Here is an 8460-nt window from a genome sequence, read left to right as displayed (position 1 = left end):
TCTCTTAAGAACCCACGTCCGTGCCCTTCAAGCGAAGGAACTGGGCAAAACCTAGGTAGCTAATAAGGTACGTAACTCTTAATTTGTCTGGTTTCTTTTGTCCTGGTGGGATATTCACTTGCTTATTATCACTACATCAAGGCCTGTGTTCTTTAGCTACTTTTTAGACTATCCGATTGTTCCTACTGTTTGTTCTTATGGCCTTTTTGTTCATGTCTCTTTGCCTCTGGAGGTATTTTCACTTTAATTCTTTCGTTTTTGTCTTTTTGTCTCTGGAGGTATTTTCATGATTCTTCCGAATTTCTAGCTTTTAGCTCTTGTTTAGACTGAATTTCAGACAGATATATCTGATTAATCCGAAAGTTCCAAAAGAAAATAAAGCAGCAGAAACGTGTTTGTTTCCTTTCATAATGCGTGGATCAGTGTTATGATCTACAAGTAAACAGAATCATCTAAAAGTTACATGGAGATCATGGACTCTTCATTTGATTTCTCTTATATATACATACATATATTTTGATTTCTTTCCAAAATTTCCTTTGGAAAATATCAGAATATAAATGAATGATATATGCAGTCATTTTTTCAAGCAAATCCACCGTCATGAGGCACATATTCTTTTCATTTTTGTCTGATTTTGAAGGGTTGTGAGATTTTTCTGATATGTTGTTGCTGCTGTCAATAGTTCTGGTCTCCACTAAGCCAGTTTATATTAATTCTCAAGAAATTGATGCATAACATATGGCGCATGCAGGTTTGTATATAGATATGAAGGAGAATAAAGATTAATTCCAACCTAATAAAGAACTTTCAAGTAGGATTTTGAAATTGATCAAGTAATTAACGAGAAAGGTTATCCCAACCACCTTAGCTCCTTTTTTCAGGGATAATTCCAGGGTTTACTAGTTAGCTCCCATTTTTTGAACGAGTCATTTCTATGTAGTCAACTGTACTTTGTTTAATATTTTCAGCAGATCTTTGAATTCGATCGGTTCCATATACATGTTTAGTCAGGTGTGCCTAATTGGTTTAGTTTAATTTGGAGTTAATATATAATATTTCCAATAAAATTTCGTTTATTCCTTAATTCCTTCTCTTCTTTCTTAGTCATATATAATTAAAGCGCCTCTGATCTCTGCTTCCAGTGTGAATATGGAGAAATTAGAATAGCCTCGAAATCACCAAACCTTAGCCTTCATTTTTGAATATTATGATGCTGTGCATGGAAAAATTTCAGCCCCTGATTATATATATAACCATGTTTCATCAGTTTCGTTGCATTGAGCCACTCGCATGCATGCATTAAACTACTATATTATAATCTATGGAACATAAAATTCAACTACTCTCACTGCTGTAAATGAACTCTCTGAATTTAACAACTAAATGCACCAAACCGACTCGTTTGATTTAGCTTATTTTAAGTGATTTTATGATGAGTAAATATATGAGAGTAGTTTTATCTCGTAAAGCATGAAAATGCTTAAAATAAAGAAGAAAATTAAAGAGTCAATGGGGAGAGAGATGGACAAAACTGAAGCTTAGCATACTATTCATAAGTTGTAAATAATGTAATTATTTCTCAGACTTCGTATGATACTACGTCGAAAGGGTTATTTCATCTTCTATGGAAATACGTAACCAAGATTGGATTTACATATTTTGTGTTGGTCAGGTATAATTAAGAGAAAGAAGAGAGAAATATACATATTGGAGGATATGCCAGGAGGTGGACAAGTGACAGTTCCTCCGGGTTTCCGGTTTCACCCAACTGAGGAAGAACTTCTTTACTATTACCTCAGGAAGAAGGTCTCTTATGAAGCCATTGACCTCGACGTCATCAGAGAAGTTGATCTTAACAAACTTGAGCCCTGGGACCTCAAAGGTAACAAAAAATTTACAGATTTCAGTTAGATTCAGTGAAGTGCAAGCATGCAATAATATTGTGATGTTGACTTGGGGTTGTGGAATAACATAATATTGCAGAAAAGTGTAGGATTGGATCAGGGCCACAGAACGAGTGGTATTTCTTCAGCCACAAGGACAAGAAGTACCCAACAGGAACAAGAACAAATAGGGCAACCACTGCTGGGTTTTGGAAAGCCACAGGAAGGGATAAAGCCATTTATCTCACTAATTCCAAGAGGATTGGCCTCAGAAAAACCCTCGTCTTCTACACTGGTCGTGCTCCTCACGGCCAAAGACTGATTGGATCATGCACGAGTATCGCCTTGACGAAGATGACCTCCACGTTCAGGTACATTATTTGTCTGAAAATGTCAAAAATTAGCATAAAAAGTAAAACATATGGCCCATGCAGGTCTCGAACCTGCGACCTTCGCGTTATAGCACGACGCTCTAACCAACTGAGCTAATAGGCCACATGTCAGTCAATAACATTTTACTGAGTCTCCATCCGAGGCTTGATTATCACTTTAGATTGCATCTGTGCGTCATCAAAATGTTCTATGCTCATGAAGGCAGTCTATTTTTTTGATATTTTGAGTGCAGGAAGATGGATGGGTAGTGTGTAGGGTTTTCACGAAGAAGAATCTCAACAGAGGCTACCTGCAACCAGAAAAGGAAGAGGAAGAGTACTTAGCTACTCAAATGAGAACAAGAAGCGGATCAAACCAGCAGGTATTAGACCCAAGACAGCACTACCATCACCGTCACCATCATCACATGCAAGCACTATATGATCATCATAACTATAGCCTTGATGGATCAATCCACCTACCCCAATTGTTCAGTCCTGAATCTGCAGTATTACCCAACGCCATGGACGAAGTAGTCGAATGCTCTCACAACTTGTTGAAGCTTACAAGTGGCAGTAATAATGGCGGCTGCGGACTCAATCTTAATCTCAGTAACTATAATGATGATCACTGGTCTTTCTTGGACAAGCTTCTTGCTTCACACCACCACAGATTCATTCCTTCTTCAAATGATCATTCTGGTGTTGTGGCTTCTTCGACCCACCAGCAATTCCCAGCTGTTCATTACCTTTCTGGTTGTGACACTACCCGTGACATTCTCAGGTTCTCCAAGTAGAAAGCAAGTGACGCACATATTCACCAAAACTAATCCCATTTTCATGGATTATATACGTATATGCATGAAAGGGAACATATGTGACGTGTGGCTCCATTATATAAGATACTCGATGAGATACTGTTATTAGTTTGATATACCTTTGTACTGCTTTTTTGAGCATATCAGATTTGTGTCTCCAGTAATATAACTATATAGCCAATTTCTTAGGCATGGCATGCTGATAAATTAGAAAGAAATTTGCCATAAAACTTGTATAAAGATGAAGACTTATATTTGGTGCTCATCTTAGCCCCACCGATCAGATTTCATTGTTGTGTCAGAAATTTTGCTTTAATCAAATAATATTTTGGATAGGGGCCTGGTTGGACTTTTTATTGTTGGGCCTATAAGGTGGGCCTAATAGTCTGGGCCTACTCTCCATCTAGAGGAATGAGCCCAAGTCACTCTAAAATTTATTACTTGACCAGATTACCATATCAAATGATAATCTTCCGATCTTAAATATAAAACTTAGTTTGTATTTAAGAACGGATGGGTATTTTGAAGTCTGTTGTGGCATCAAGGGATCTTTCCCCTCTTTTGGATTAGAGAAATAAAAGAGATGTTGTAATCAATTGGTTTCACTACATCTAATCATTTTCATGCTTTTAAAATAAAATTTTATCTCGTATAATGTAAAATTATTTAAAATAAACTAATTTAAACTAATACAACCTTGACAAAAACATAGAGTTTAGCATGCATTATTTAGTTTCTTTTTCTCTTTTTTTCCTGAATGCATCACTATATAATTGGGGAAAAAACCCAATTTATTACAAAATTCTGAAGAAGACATTAAATGCACACATACACATTTTTAATTGGCATATTCTTATTATACACTGCCTCTGATCCTTAATATAAGAGCTCGTTTGATTTTTATTTCAGTCCTAAATATAAGACCACATCCACTTTTTCTCTTATATTTATTTATTTATTTTAAGATAGTTCTTGTAATAATAGTAGTTCTAACTAATATACTTGATTAGCATAGATACTTAAGAAAAACAGTATTTATTTATTACAAATAACTAGTTTAACTAATTTTCTTAATCTACTCAAATTAGTCAAATAACTCTTATATTAAGAATCAGAGATAATACTAACTAGTTTCCGTGACTAGGTTTGTTAGTTCAGATACGTATAGAAAAAGAACAAACCTGTATATAACATTAATTTCCCAATGACAGGAGACAAGCAAAATGAAAGATTTCGTGAGCATTTCAATCTTTTGTCCAATAAAACAGCGATGAGGTGAAAGGAACCTCAAAAGCATCATTAAATTAATTGTATGGTTCGGAAAGACAGTGTCCTAAACTTAGAAGAGGTAGGCTTCTCTAACATATCCTATTATCATAAAAATTGGCATTTTGAGTACAAAATGACAAATAGCATACACACACACACACATAATATAAATATTCCTTGCATTAATTATATCACTTCTCAATCAATTTTTCATAAATGTACCAATTTTACTACACATGGGGAGACCGATACATGTGGAGGCAGCATGGGACCACGTGGCGCACACTTTCTTTAAGGAAACTACGTGATACTTTTAAACAAAAGACAATAAATATGATTTATCAGATTATCTTACAAAATATTCTAATATTCTAGTGATTTCATGATTTGCTCAATTTTTTTTTAATTTTTTGGTTTATCATACAAAATAAATAGCATGATCATTAGCCTAATTTTTTATACTCACTTTTCTTAAGCACAAAGATAATCTTATCCAAAATACAGTCCAGTACATATTAAATGTAGAGATCACTCCTAATATAAAATTAAGTCTTTAGTCACTCTATTATGAAGAACTAGCTCTTTCTGGTAATCATCATTGTTAAACATACATTTTATTGTGGACAAATACATACATGGGCTAAAGTAAAGTGAAATATATTTGTTCTTTCTCTATATATCGATATCGCGTCTTCAATATACTTGTTTTGGGCATTCTTAAATTAAAGTTAATTTTAAGATGGAAATATTTCTCTGAAAGTTTTACATCCTTGGGGTTTACTTTCTTAATTATTGTCTAAAGTGCAAGTCTCATGCTGCAAGGAAAAGGGAATGAGAACCAATTTGAATTTTGTGCCATGACAATTTACAACACAATCAAGACTATTTATCCTGTGAAGATCGATGGAAAAGTAATAATTAAATAAAGGTTGATTTTATATATAAAAAGTTTATATGATTTATATTATCAAGAGGAGTTCCTAAAAATGAGAGACGCTTTCAAGAATTCTTAAAAATGAGACTAAAGACTTTCATGAAAGTAAGTGGGCGGACAAACCCGAGGGTTTCGGGCAGCCATGGCCCCCCAACCTTCTTACCCCCTCCCCATATAATTTGAGGGGTCCCCGCTCGACAAATTTTAAAAAAAGAATACAAATATATCTATTAATTTCCATACACACAAAACATCTACAACAATTAAACTCAATGAAAAAGAATGCACACAAATAAATTTGACATCTTATCCCCGCCCCCAAAAAAAAAAGAATGTACGCACAAATAATACACATGTCTTTGTATCTGTTTTGAAATATTCAATTTTAAATAATACATATTTCATTCTTTATTAAAATATTTCTGTCATTAATTCACGATAACTTTTCATTGATTAAAAAAAGTAGTGGTAGTATAGTTATATTATACAACTACATATTAGTTTTCTTTTGGCCCAAAAAAAAACTAGTAAACATTATTCTTTTTTAGTTAATAATTTGTTTTTTAACTTGCATATAATGTTAAATAAGTATAGTATATTTTCAAATATATATTGATTTACTTCTTATATATAAAGTTTGAAGATATATTCTAATAGCTGGTCAAAAAGAAATGGTACAATACATAAGCAAAATGTGCAGAAAATACATACTTTATATATAATATTGTTGATCATTTTTTCATGAAACTAATATATCATATTTATGATTCCACTTGGCATATTATTTATGTTTTTAAATATACTATACATAATTTATCATAAATGAAGTGTAATAAATATTTAAGAAAAATTGAATTAAAGACACTTATTAGCTAATTTCTACAAACTTGGCCCCCAGGCTTCTGATTCTAGGTTCGTGGTGGCATATATAAGGAATAGTCTATATTATATATCATTTTTAAGCCTTTACCTACTTGATTTGGCTTTGAAAAATTTGACGGAGCATATATATACAGGATGAAATCTATAAATGCATGCTCTTTAACAATCTTAATTAACGTATCAATAAAAGATGTTAACTTCTCTAAATTTGTGTTATGGATATAGATATGGAAATCAACAAGTTTTCACCTGGTAAGTAAAAACAAGACGAAATATATGTGTTCGCGCGCGCTACAAATTAACTAAAGGTAAGTTAGAAATATTTGAAGGTAAAAAATGAAGAGTAATGGAAACATTACAAAAGTATCAAAGTTTAGGTATCTAGGATTGATATGAAATTGATGAAATGTCATGCATAGGATTAATTCTCGCATATTTCCACACGATCTAAGTGAATTAACATGGAGATCAAGAAGATATTGTAATGAATAATGTAACTGAAAATTTAGTTTTTCTAAATAAATTAGGTGAAGTCGTACTATACATGAAATTAATTGAACTCGCATATAGTTACTAATCGTAAAAGCAGACACAATAGATTCCTTAGTACCACGTTCACAAAAATAATGTACTATCATCACTTCAATATATCATCATGATAAAGATTCGTGATCCCTCATGATATGTGTTCACGGTCCTATATTTTATTCTCACCCGCCTTTACTTTATTGCATTGCCCATGTATGGATTCGGGAACCCTACCTTAAGAGGAATATTTAATTTTTGGTTACACTGCTGCCTGGCCATATCAATAATTAATTTAACTAACTTTTTTAATATCAGAAAATTAATTATCTAATTCTTATATACGAGTCAAGAAACCAGAGGTACTATATATTAACCATCAAGACTGTGTCTAGGTGGACCCCACATGTTGTTTGTACATGTGAAAGCATAAAGCACTAGCAAGAGTATATTCTTGCAAGTCCTCATCATTTCGATGAAAAATCTTAAGACATTATTAGATTCATCGAATCTATACCTCTATGTTTGGAAAAATATTGGAACAGAAAGACACTCTTGTAATAACTTCGTCAAAATGTGGTTTTGGCTCGTTTTAACTGGCCTTTGTACGATCTTTATCAAGTAACATGGTACGTTTTCCTAATTAATCTTCGACTCTTCCAACATATATATGTGATGTGTAAGAAAAATAAATCCAGTGTACGTTAGGGCCTCACCATTTTACAGCCGGGTGGCGACATGGTTGGACACTCTGCACATGTATGGGTGCCTGATTCTGACAAAGGTTATGATGAAATAAAACCCTAGCTGTACGTACTGCTTTCTATTTTGGAGGCAGGGTTATGTGATAGATAATTATATGGACGTAGTGCTCATTATTATGTTTATGTCTTTTCAATTGTACATCAATATCTATATATATATAATATATATATGGGTACATTTGGATTGATGGTAAAAAAAAAAACTTATTATAATAAGAAGAAATTATATCTAATAAATAAATTATATTTAAATTAGAAATCATAGTAATGTGAAAATTTTTTAACCAAATAATATTACACAATTAATTGGATGATACAATCTGCACAATTTATGTAAAATATAAAATGAAAGATAATATTAAAAATAAAAAATATTATAGAAACTATGTTAAAAATTTATAAATAACTAAAAACTGATTGGAAAGTATAAAGAATATGTAGATGTAAGCACAATAACAATATAAACATAAGAACAAGGCAAAAAAAATTTTAATTCCAAAATACTACTTCTACATAAGTCATAAGTAAGTTTTAGATGTTTTTACTGTTATACTTAAAAAAGCAGTTTTTGACCTATAACTCAAATTAGCTCATATATGGCTAGACAATGTCTTATCAAAAAGATAATTTTTATGTGTCAAACATTTATTATGATAAGGTGTTTTTGTTTTGACATCTTACACATACTTTCACACGAACCAAAACAAAATTTATCCCACATACTTATTTTGTACATCATAAAGTTATTTTTAAAAAGCTAATTCAAACACCTCTACGTGAAAAGATATTATAGGTATATTTGATTTCAAATTAAAAACTACACCAAAAAAAGATCCTTCATACTGCTTGTTCAATTCAATGGTTTTCAATCTAAAACTAAACACATCAGCACCAGTTTGATGGATAATAGTTATAGTTTATAGGGATTAAAGGGATTATTACTTGCATATTGGCATATTCATATCATAAGTGGAGATCATGAAGCCTTTTTCATTGCGCAAAAAGTTTATC

At 32.2% G+C, this 8460-nt stretch overlaps 1 pseudogene; it reads left to right on the top strand.

Annotated features, from left to right (window-relative positions):
• Nucleotides 1–3290, top strand: LOC114753924 (NAC domain-containing protein 76-like; annotated as a pseudogene).
• Nucleotides 3291–8460: the final 5170 nt, after the last annotated feature.

The sequence above is a fragment of the Neltuma alba genome, unplaced genomic scaffold, assembly GCF_004799145.2.
Source record: "Neltuma alba isolate B1F8T4 unplaced genomic scaffold, ASM479914v2 tig00008294_pilon, whole genome shotgun sequence".
NCBI lineage: Eukaryota > Viridiplantae > Streptophyta > Magnoliopsida > Fabales > Fabaceae > Neltuma > Neltuma alba.
This window is presented reverse-complemented; position numbering and strand designations above follow the sequence as displayed.